This window comes from Cryptomeria japonica, chromosome 4 (genome assembly GCF_030272615.1).
Source record: "Cryptomeria japonica chromosome 4, Sugi_1.0, whole genome shotgun sequence".
NCBI lineage: Eukaryota > Viridiplantae > Streptophyta > Pinopsida > Cupressales > Cupressaceae > Cryptomeria > Cryptomeria japonica.
Window position 1 is genome coordinate 136,003,027 of NC_081408.1, and position 13,020 is coordinate 136,016,046.

Consider the following 13,020-nt stretch of genomic DNA (forward strand, 5'->3'; position numbering starts at 1 on the left):
TACATTATTTTTGGATTTAACCATCCAATTATAGTCAGTGTGACTCCCATTTGTGTTTGAGCAGTGAGCTCTAGGCACTTGGCCTTTCTACATGTGAAGACCCCATTTGTATACACATACTATCTATAGTAGTATCACCTGATTGTGGGTAAGGTTTCCCACCATGGTTTTTCCCCTTACAAGGTTTCCACATACAAACATTGGTGTTATGTGTTGTGGATGTTATTGTCTTTTTGTTTCATGCATTAATCTTTATCGATACTGCAATTAACTAATAAGTTGTCCACCGACATAAAATTTGGTTTATCAGTATTAAGAATTAAGTTTGGATAAGTTGTTTTTGGTATAAATTTATTTGACAACTAATTCAGCGCCCCCCCCCCCCTCTCAGTTGTCTCCAGGACCTAACAGGTGCATGATGTTGATAGGATCCTCCAAAGGTTCGCCATCTGGGGTTGAAAGCTGATATGCACCTGATCCATAGACTACTGTGATGATGTAAGGACCAAGCCAATTTGGTTCAAACTTTCCCTTCTCTCTATTTTGCTGATTTTTTAGGATTTTCTCTGAGAACTAAATAACCCACCTCAAATGTGAGAGGCTTTACCTTATGATTGTAACTGTGACTCATTCGTTGTTGATAAGCCTTGAGGTGATATAAAGCAATTTGTCTTCGTTCATCCAATAATTTCAGTTCTTGTAAGCGAGAGACCTTGTAGTCTTCATCACGGATAATGTTGTGCAAAGAGACTCATTAAGATGTTAACTCAACCTCAATAGGCAAGATAGCTTTGGTGTCATAGAAAAGTGAATAAGGTGTGGCTCATGTAGGTGTGCGAACACTTGTGCAGGATTAAGTTAGATATGCCAGTTTCGGCCAGCATCATCGATTGTCTTTTTGAGGATTTTAAGAATGGTTTTATTAGACGTCTCAGCTTGACCATTACCTTGGGGGTAGTAGGGAGTGGAGAAGCAATGGGTAATATGAAAGCGATCACAAAGTTCACAAACTTCTTGAAGGGATGTCTGTTATTGGTGACGATGGAAAGAGGAACACCATACTAACAAATGATATAGTTAAGAATGAATGTAGCATTCTACTTTCCAATGACCTATGTAAGAGGAACGACTTCAATCCATTTTGTGAAATATTCTATGGTAGTGATAATGAATTTGTGACCATTGGAAGGAGGGTGAATCTTTCCTATGAGATCGAGTCCTCACTAGAAAAAGGGCCAATGAGTCACAATTGGTTGAAGTTCTTATGTTAGTGCATGAATAAGATCTCCATGAATTTGATAGTGCTTACATTTCTTGACAAACTGATATGAATCTTTATCCATACTGGGCCAGTAATATCTAGTTCAGATGAGTTTCTTGGCTAAGGTAGGACCACTAGAATGTGGACCACATATACCTTCATGAACTTCGCGTAACGCAATCTGAGCTTTGTCCCCTTCTAAACATCTAAGAAGAGTGCCATCTAGACCTCGACAATATAGGATATCGGCTAAAATGATGTATCGAGAAGATTGGCAGATAAAAGTATGACACTGGTTATTGGATAAATCAAGAGGAAGGGTGTTGTTAAGAAGGTATGTGAAAATGGAACCATACAACTAGGAATCAAGACCAATGACATATATCATCTTAGCAGGACTAATCTCATATGAGAGAACCAAAAGGTTATCCACCAAGAACTCATAACGGGTTTCATTCTACAACAGATCAATCAGTGAGGCAATAGTAGCCATGGTATCTGCAGCTCGATTCTGTTCTCTTGGTATCTTCTCAAAGGTGACCTTTATGAAATATTGCTTGAAGTCATCTACCATTCTCTTCTAGGGCATTAATTTTTCATCCTTTGTTTGGTAGTCATTGATTGCTTGGTGAATTACAAGTTGAGAGTGTTGGGATCTGAGAACATTGAGAGGGAGGGGTGAATCGATGTTCTATTGGAATGAACAGTTTTTAACTTTCTAAACCATGCATGTATGTACTAGTAAAAAAATAAGCATATAACAAGAAGCAAATAAACCATCCACATAAATTAACACCATAACACACATAATTTATACGTGGAAAACCTCAATGAGGAAAAAAAATGGCGGGATTTGTGACCCACAATATCAGTTCACTGACCATATGAAAAGATATTACATAAAATAGGGGCTTGCACTTGCAGGAAGGCACACTGCCTAGAGCATACTCCTCATCACTAAAGAGCCTCACTGACTACAAGCTTTATGCCAAAGTAAATTACTAAAAATGAACTTAGGAATGCATCTGCCATACCAAATAGAGTTCTGGTTCTAGTTCTGCTCTGTACTGGTTCACAAACTTGAACTATTACCGGTATTACTTCTCCTCCAAGAATGCTTTCCAAGCTATCTATAGATCATTACATGATATAATGTTCGCATACAAAAATGATCTCCATACATATATTTTGCATCACACAGTTCTACTATACCTATATATGTCTATCATCTATTCCATCACATCATCATATATTAAATTGACCTAACAGACTGACTTATATACCTATTACACATGATATGCCTTATGTCAGCTTACAATGCATTTATAAAAAATATTCAATGTCGGCCTCGACAATAATTACAAAATGATTTACTAAATAAATATTCCTTCATGTCGTCTTCCTTAAGTATTGATGTCGGTGTCGATGTCGGTGCCGGTGTAGGCCTGAATGCTTCCAATGCCGGTATCTGTCGGTATATGCCTCCTAGTGCCAGTTTGTGACTTCCATCAAATCTTGTTGCCATCAATGACAACAAAATGAATCCAATGAGTGTCAGCTGCCAACAATCTCCCCCTTTGGCATTGATGGTAACACTCATGTGAAAAATGGATTCCCTACTGGTGTGCTCCCTTGAGCAATACACTCCATATACTCCATCTGATAATATTTTCTTTGATATTTTTCACATATGTACATACTCTCCCTTTGACATTAATGCCAAAGACCGGTGAAAGAATAAAATAATAAGGAATACTGTTAGTGTCACTCGAGCTTAGTTATCTTCAGGATTTCTGGGTATGCCTTTTGTAGCAACTGAAGATATGTGTCCCAGCCTGATTTGAAAGTATCAGATACCGATGCAAGTCTACTGAGTAAGTAGGCAAGTGATTCCTTATCCTGGATATCTACTAGTGTGGGTTTTGCTAACATATCCATGCATTCTTTCTTGTGAACACCCAATGTATCAAGTCTAGGGCTTACCAATCCTCTTAAATTTCTCTCTCCTTATTATTTTATTGTTCTCCTTCTCAAAAGAAAAAACTTGGTTCTCCAAGGACAAAATTTGTCCATCAACAGATGTAGTTAGTGCAGTCAATCCATCAAAAGAGTTTGCAATATAAGCCATTTTGTCATATAACTCTTTCAATCTGCTATCTACATTGGCTATAAGACTTCCTATATTACAACATACTCTGTAAATATTAGTACATTGTTTAAAAAAAAAATCAATGGGAATAAGTTTGGCTTCTATTTTGTTCTTCCCTGTTTCTATGAGTTGATCAAAAGCTGCTCTTTTAGCTGCAGAGAAACAGTCCAAGGCTTGTCAGTCTACAATCTGTCTCAAAGATTGCTAATTATTTGATATGTGCTCTGTTAAAGTCTTGAGCTTACCGAAAGGGCTTGCTCCATCCTCAATATGACAGTCAGGCATTATTCTATGTAGTATGAAGACCGATTGATCAATTAACCCTTTATCTACAGTTCCTTCCTTTAGCAATTTTTGAGTGGCCATCATCATTAATTCTGTTGGACTTAACTCAAAGACTGATTGCTTCTCGACCTGAGAAGTGTCAATTTCCAAAACTCTTGCTGGGGAATCAACTTTTCCTATCGGTATGGACTTAGTTGATTTTACCTTGTCCATCTCAACTTCTTTTGCACTGATGGCTTTGCCACTTGGTGTAGTATTGGTTACTGCTGGTGGAGTATCATCCACATTGTTTCCAATGCCCTGTACATTCTCTTGCTCAAAATTGGTTTGTGTCGGTATATACTATAAATTCTCGTTAACTGTCGGTTGAGGTTGTGTATCTATAGTTACTGTCAGTTGTGACTGTACCAAAATTGGAGTAGAACTGCCCAAAATACCCTTTCCTTTTGATTTGTCAGGAATGGTGGGGGATGTTGCCTTTGCAATCTTCTTGAGATGTGAGAAAGTCTTGGTTTTTCTAAAAGAATTTTGTCCATTTCTTACTTGTCTCATTTACCACCTCATTTACTCTACCCATCATTAGGCTTATCTGCCGGTTTTTACTACTAAAAATTGTCCTATTAGCGATATATATACATCTTTTCATCTCTTCATTATTTATAGTATTACATTGTTCCAAAAGTGCAACTTCCTTGATTTCCCTATCCCTCTTGACAGCTTCAAGTCTCCTAGCCTCAAGTTTGTTATATAGGGATAAAGGTATCTCCTTCAAAATTTTAACTAAGGTTTTCTTATAGATGTCTATATACAATAAAATAGCCTCTTCTAACTCATTTTGCTCATTCTCTTCAAAATCTTCATAATACTTTGATATATTCTTTAATATTCCATCTTTTGTAACTTCATCAATAATTTCAGCACAGGTCATTGTTGTCTTACCAGTTCCGGTATCATCACTCTTCTGCTTTTTGCTTGTGGTTGTCGATGTGACTGGTTTCCTCTTCTGCATAGGCTTCCTTACCGGTGGTGGAGGTGCAGTAGGCTGAACTGCCTTTCTAACAAGTCTCCTCCATGGTTCTGCCTTCTGTTGCTCTACCGGTGGTTTTACCACATTCTTCCTTTGCACCCTTCTGAAAGCCAAAGGCTCATTATCCTCAGAGTCGGAGTCAAAAGTGATTGGGGAAATGTGTACTTGTGGCTTCTTCACTTCTTACATAGCAACCTCTACCAGTTTGACTGCCTGTTTAGATTTGGAGCCCAACTGAGTGTCTATCTTGTGAATCACATCTTGCACATATGCAAACATCTTCTCTATTTTCTTTTCTCTTTTTTTCCTGTTAAAACTTGTTATTACTTCAAGAGCCTTTTCTCCTATTGTACCGAAGTGCTCTATTTTATCATCTAATGGGGCATCTAACAACGTTTTTGCATAGAGTTCAAAAATGTTGTCATCTACCTCATATCCAAGCTTAGTAATCCAGATTTTCCTAGGTTCAACTTCTTTCATGAGAGTTTCATCAATTTTCACTATGAAATATATGTTAGTGGAATACTTCTCCACAATATTCTTTGAATTTTTTTCCCTTTTCCTCATGTTCTCCTGAAATGTCTTAAAATAACCCCAACTTTTCTCATCTCTACCAGTACCAAGACTGATGATAGCTTCTTTGATTTGCATACCTACTGGTATGTCATGAGGCCATTGCTTCTTTCCTAAACTGGGTAGCTCATTCAGGAAGTAAAGCATTAAACAAACAATTAAGTTTCCATAGCTGAAGGTGCCTTTCTTGGTTCCTTTGATCTTTTTAAGGTTTAGCATTAAGTCACTCCTCATCTATTCACATAAGTCATACTTCACATTATTTCTTAGCATCTGATATGCAGCATGAATGCATGAACTTGCAACAAAATTCAATGAATTGGATTGAGTTACCTTGTATCCTATGATCATGCTTGCAAACTTTATATCTATGTCAGTGATTGTGCTTACCCTCATTGATCTGTTATCAGGTGTAGAACCAGTGAGTTTTTGAACCTCTGTGTTTGAAATTTTCTTACCAGGTTCTTGTTTGACCCTAGGTAACCCGGTGACAGGTTGAATAGATTCCTTTGTGATAATGTAGGGTCTATCAAACCAAATGAATTCATTGTGAACCCTGCTCAAAAGGTATCTAATAACTTCATCCTCAAATTCCAGTAAATACAAAATACTGGTTAACCCTAGATCCTCAATTACTTTAAATTCTGGTTTGATATTTCTAGTGTCTCCCAGTATCACTGATTGATACATGCTTATGATGTCTTCGGTGCCCAAAACCTTAAGAGTGTAGTGAATGTATGCCTTCACATCTTCAACATACATTACTTCAAAAGGAATCCTAGAAAATGCTCCCGTAGAGTCTTCCTTCTTGGCAGTTTCGGGAACCTCCTTAAAGACTGGCCTTAACCTATCCTTGACTTAGATGATTGTCGGATTTGAAATAAAATTAGGAGTGGAATATCCAAATGCCATTTTGAAAAATACCTGAAAGTGAATGCCGGTGAAATATTTGAGTGCTTCAGATAATTGCTCGAAATCCTCTCTCAATGCTTTGCTCGCTCTTAATTTGCCTTTACTTCGCTCTGATTGCTTGAATGCTCGGTGAGTGAAAATGAATTCACTTACCCTCTTTTATTAGCAAATAAAAACACAAATTTTTTGTAATTAAAGATTCACCAACAACCCTACGGATGTCAGTTTCACACTTATGTGTCGGGGTAACTTTCATCGATGATGAACACAATTCTCCAGATCTCTTTCCAGATCTCCTTAGATCTCTTTCAGGGTAATATGCAAAATTTAGTAGTGACTTTGCCAACCCCTAAGGCTTATGGCTCAGTTACTGGTGGAATTTCCTAGCGGTGGAGGAATACCCTATTCTACCAGTGGATTTGCTGGTAGAGATCCATCTCCACTTTGTTCTTCAGATTTTCTAACCCATCACTTGGTGTGATCTTGTTGTATTTCATCTACCTTTTTCTTTCCTTTCTCATTGTCTTTATCATTATTAGCTAGTTGAGTCTTGCTTTTGCAATACTTAGCAATATGACCTATTTTGTTGCATGCATAGCATGTAACATTGTTCTTCTAAATTGCTTTGACATATCTGGTATTATTATTTCTTGACCTACAATGATTAGAAAAATGTGCAAACTTTCCACATGCATGACATTTAACATTTATTTTGCAATCTTCTAATTTACTGATCTATTTCTTATAGTTTGTGCATTGACCGGGAACAAAATTGCAGTTTTGATTTGCCTTATTTCTACATTGTTTAGCCATATGCCCAAATTTATTGCAAACAAAACATTTACCATTGAATTTATAAGCATTGGATTGTCTTACCAGTTTCCTCTATTCTGATGAGTTTTGCATATCGGTTGTCTGATCTTCATTAATAGTACCAGAGCTTTCACCTTGTACAAATCCAAGTCCTCTAGAATCATCAATCTATCTTTGTCTTTTCAGTAAGTCATCCAACTATGTAGCACTGATCCTAAACTTTTCTTTATACTCACTTGCAATAGTCAGATCATCTCTTAGAGTAGTTATTTGCCTTTCAAGTTCTTGTTCTTTATTTCGAGAGTGTACCAAGTTAGTTCTCAACAGATTATTCTCATGAGTCAATCTTCCACATTCATCAAACTTGTTCTTCAGAGATAAAACAAAATTATCTTCCTTCTTCTTTCTATCCTCAATATCTTTTGATAACCTCATGGTCAGATCTTGCATTTCATTCTTCATGAGCATATTTGCTTGACTTAGTTTATAACATTGCTCCTTAAGAGAATTCTTCTCCTCATCATCTGGTTGTTGCAAAAGTTCTTTTCTCTTAGCTTGAGCAGATGACAACCTTTCATGTAGAATAAGAATGAATTCATTTGTAGAATTCAATTCTTCTTGCAATTTCAAGTTCTTCATCCTTTCAGCATCATAATCCTCAAGAGCCATCTTAAGTTGCTTCTCCATAGCCATGTTCAAAGATTCCAGTTTTAAGATCTTCCTCAAGTTGTTAAACTTCTTCTGAGGTACCAGGCTCTGATACCAATTGTTGGGATCTGAGAACACTGAGGGGGGGGGGGGGGCGGTGAATCAGTGTTCTCTCTGAATGAACGGTTTTTAACTTTCTAAACCATGCATGTATGTACTGGTAAACAAATAAGCATATAACAAGAAGCAAATAAACCATCCACATAAATGAACACCATAACACACAAAATTTATATGTGGAAAACCTCAATGAGGAAAAACCATGGTGAGATTTGTGACCCACAATATCAGTTCACTGGCCATATGAAAACATATTACATAAAACAGGGGCCTGCACTTACAAGAAGGCACACTCCCTAGAGCATACTGCTCATCACTAAAGATCCTCACTGACTACAAGCTTTCTGCCAAATTAAATTACTGAAAATGAACTCACGAATGCATCTGCTATGCCAAATAGATTTTTGGTTCTGGTTCTGCTCTATACCAGTTCACAAACTTGAAGTATTACTGGTATTACTTCACCTCCAAGAATTCTTTCCAAGCTATCTATAGATCATTGCATGATATAATTTTCACATGCAAAAATGATCTCCATACATATATTTCACATCACACAGTTCTGCTATACCTATATATGTCTATCATCTATTCCATCACATCATCATATATTAAATTGACCTAGCAGACTGACTTATATACCTATTACACATGATATGCCTTATTTCGGCTTACAAAAGATATTCAATGTCAGCCTCGACAATAATTATAAAACAATTTACTAAATAAATCTTCCTTGATGTCGGCTTCCTTGAAGTATTGATGTCGATGTTGGTGTCGGTGCTGGTGTAGGCCTAAATGCTTCCAATGCTGGTACCTATCGGTATATGCCTCCTAGTGCTAGTTTGTGACTTCCATCAGATCTTGTTGCCATCAATGACAACAAAATGAATCCAATGAGTGTTAATTACCAATAGAGAGTCCCCAAAAACATGAAGTTCCTGGATCTTCCACTGAACTACAATTCGTAATCCAATTGTTAATGCATCATATTCTGCTATATTATTAGTGCAAGGAAATGACAATCGGTATAATTTTGGAATTAAATCCCCTTGAGGTGTGATAAAGAGGATGCCAGCTCTTGCACCATGCTACATGTATGAGTTGTCAAAGTATAATCACCAAGGCTTCGGGTGTGATACCATCAGGATGGAATCATCTAGAAATTCTGAAGTTAGGGGGAACATCATCTATCATGGGTGCATCTGCCAACTGATCTATGATATCTTGTCCTTTTATTTCTTTTCTATCCACATATTCGATGTCGAATTCACTCAAGATCATAACCCATTTGGCTAGTCTACCAATAAGCGTCGCCTTATTGAAAAAGTATATTTCAATGGATCGATCCTTGCAACCAACTTAGTTTTATGAGTGAGCATGTAATTTTATAATTTTTGTGAAGCAAAAACCACAAGACACGCACACTCAATTGGTGTGTAGTTAAGTTCATAACCAACCAAAGTATGATTGATGTAATAGACCACCTTCTCTTTTCCTTCAGCATCTTATTGTGCCAAGAGTGCCCCTAGTGTTGTTGGTGTAGCTGATATGTAGAGTAACAGGGGTTGTTCTAGAACTGGTAGCATCAAGACTAGTGGATTCACAAGATAATCTTTAAGTATCTGAAAAGCCTATTGACAATTATCATCCCATTTGAATTTGATGTTTTTGTGCAGTTGAAAAGGATGACATTTATCCGCGAGTTGTGCTATGAATATTCGTATAGACTAGACTCTTCCCTATAAAGATTGAAGTTGACTGATATTCCTTGGTGGAGGCATTTCTAATATTGCTTTGACTTTTGTTGGATCGACTTCAATTCCTCTCTTTGAAACAATGTATCCAAGGAGCTTCCCAGAGGTTACTCCAAAGACACATTTCTTGGGATTTAGTCTCAATTTGTATTTTTCCAACCGATCAAAGATTACTGAAATAATGTCCAAATGTGTGTCTCTGTCTACTAATTTTCCAAAGAGGTCATCCACATAATCTTCTACAATTACGTGCATAAGATCATGAAAGATAGTAGTCATGGCTCTCTGGTATGTAGTGTCTGCATTTTTTAGCCCAAAGGGCATAACATTCCAGCAGAAAGTTCCCTAGGGACAAGTAAATGTTGTTTTGTGTTGATCTTCAGATGCAATTTTTATTTGATTATAGCCAGAGAATCCGTTCATCAAAGATAACATCGTGTGACCTGTTGTGAGATCCATTATCAAGTCTATGTTTGGCAATGGAAAGTCATCCTTAGGACAAGTTTTATTGATGTCTCTGAAATTCGTACATATTCTGATGTTGCGATCTGGTTTACTGACTAGTACTAAGTTGGAGATCCATTCAGGATAATCAATTGGTCTTATGAATCTGACATCTAACAATTTTTCAAGTTCCACCTTTACCAATAATGTCACTTGTGGATGCATCTTTCTTAATTTTTGTTTCACTGGCTTTTCTCTTGGTTTAATTGTCAAATGATGCATTACAAGGTTGAGATCCAGTCCAAGTATATCGGCATATGACCATGCAAAATTGATTTGTCACTTTGTGAAGAAACTTATGAACTTTGGTCTTTCTTTCTTTGTCAAAGATTGCGCCAAGAATATGTCATGTGGAATCTCTTCAGTACCAATGTTTGTCTTGATAGTCTCCTTTACCAACATGGATGATTTTTCTGTGTATAATATTGGGAGGATGTCAAGCCTTCCATCTTTGGATGCCTCAGAGAGGTTTTCACCCTAAGATACGTCCTTTCTTTTTACTTTTTAGCGTCAAACAGTGCCACGATGTGGTTTTCACCATAAAACCCATGACTTGTTTTTATTTTTATATTTTTGCGACTAGAAGGCCCAACACCCTCACCAAAATATGCTAGATTGTTGATTTTTATAGTGTATCCTACCTTATGGTCCCCAAGCGGAAGGTCATCTCGTACACCTAAATAGTCAATGAAAGCCTCATCATTTTGGAATGTGTCAAATTGTATAGGTCCTTCATGGTCTCAATCAATAAGTTGGTGGTGAACAAGGGGAAGGCCATCAATTTTTTCAATGTCAGCGGGCGTTAGGGTGAAGATATAGTTATATTCAAGTATATCAAGGTAATTGTCGAGGTCATCGCTGGAACTCTCCTCATCTGTCTCAATTGTGAACAAGTCCAAATTGTCATCACTAAAGTGCATTCAGGAATGGGTGTCCTCAATCTTCATGATTTTGACCTAGAACCTAATAACAAAGACTGTGTGGAATCCTTAGGGGGTGTTTCTTGACTAACTTTGAATTTTCTATAAAATTCCTCTTCTTCTGTGGGTTTGCCTAGTTCTTTGAATGTCTCGATGAGTTCATAATCACTGGAGGATTTGTCCGAACCCCATTCCCATCCATTGGATTCAGTGGAATAGCCGCTCTCTTGTTGATCATTGGAGTTTTTGATTTGCAATGCTTCTTCTGATTTTTGAGTATTCACCCTAAAAGGTATGAAACCCAAGCCCTTCGAGCACTGATTTTTAAATGTCAATTTTGGTTGCAAAGGTTGAGTGATACCTTCTTTTCTTAATCCAAGAGGACTTTTACCATCATACCGAAACTTTTGTAATATTTTAAATCCTTTGCAATATTTTTCACATGGTATCTCAATATGATTTTGCGCATCATCTTCAGGGTCTCTATAAAGCATTTTATATAAGTCTTCTTCCTCCATTTCGCCCTACTTTTGGAATATAGTAGGATCCCACCTTAGCATAATGATAGATACCCTTTTAGAAGGATGTGGTCGTCCATATTCTTTTGGTGAATTTATGACTTGCCGCAAGCACATGGTTTGATTTAAAGTGTATTCACCCATGCCTTTATCTTGATATTTTCCTTTAAGTTCACCTTGCTTTGATGTTGAAGGTTTTAGTGACTCAGGATCAATATATGGAGATGATGGGATAGCCTCTCTATTGATCGGAATTATTATCTCATCTTTTGGCTTCAAATTATTGCAGTATATAAATGGATTAGGATCACCATTAACCGTCACTTCAATTCCATTATGAGGAAACTTAATGCATTGATGGTATGTAGACGAGACTGCCCTCATCTTATGAATCCATGAATGTCCTATCAATATGTTGTATGTGAGATCGAGGTCTAGGACTTGACAAACCACATCCTTTGTAACTAGCCCCACTCTAAGAGGTAAGGTGATTGTGCCCTTGGATGAACGCTCTTCATCATCATACGCCTTGATGGTAATTTTTTTTGTAGCATTCATAGCTTTATCATAAAATCCCAGTTATATTATTGTATTCAAAATACATATATTGAGACCAGCTCCTCCATCTATCAGGACTCATTTTATTCAATGTTTGTATAAGAAAGCTTCAATATGTAAAGGTGCATTATGTGGTTGGCTTATGGATGCATCGTCAACTTCAATGAATGTGAGAGAATCTGGAATGGAAAGGTATTCCACCATGGCTTAAAACCGGTCCATGTTCAGATCAGTGGGGATAGAGGTTTCTCTCAAAGCTTTATCAAGGATGGCTTTATGCGAAGGAGATATGCATAAAATCTCAAGGATGGAGATAAGCGCGGGTGTCTTCCCTAACTGTTCTACTAGGTCGTACTCAGGTTTGACTAATGAGGAAGTGCTGGTTTTAGCTGGAGCACCTTGCAAAGTGACCTTACCTTGTCGAGTTGTGACATTACATTCAAAGGTAGATTCAGAAGAAGGTCCAATTCCTTTTAGGACAACCTTGGCTCTTTGGGTAGAACTTTCAGGTATTTTGTCCTTTATGATAATAGTAGAGACATAATTGTCCATCAAAATGTAATTAATAGTTGAATCATAGTTATAGGATGCTTTGGTATAGTTGGCTTTCTCACTTGTGGCTTTGGATTTTCCCTTGTCATGTTTAGGGAATGGTTCCTTAAACATCTCATGTTCTTGATTGGATGTATGTCCTTTGATCTCAATGTCACCTCTATCAATAAGATCTTGTATAATGTTCTTCAAGCGATGACAATGTCCCTTTCTCTTGTGATATTCGCAGTACTCATCATCATTCCATGAATTTGGTTTGACCTTTGGCTCATATGGAGGATTGTCTAGAATTGTTATTATTATTTTTGCCACTAGCTTCTTGAAGGTTGACTCAAGTGATTCTCCCAATGGGGTGTATTTCTTTAGTGGTTTTGAAGTTGCTTGAGTATTTACTTGGTTGTTTGTAGAAGAAATTGATCCTGA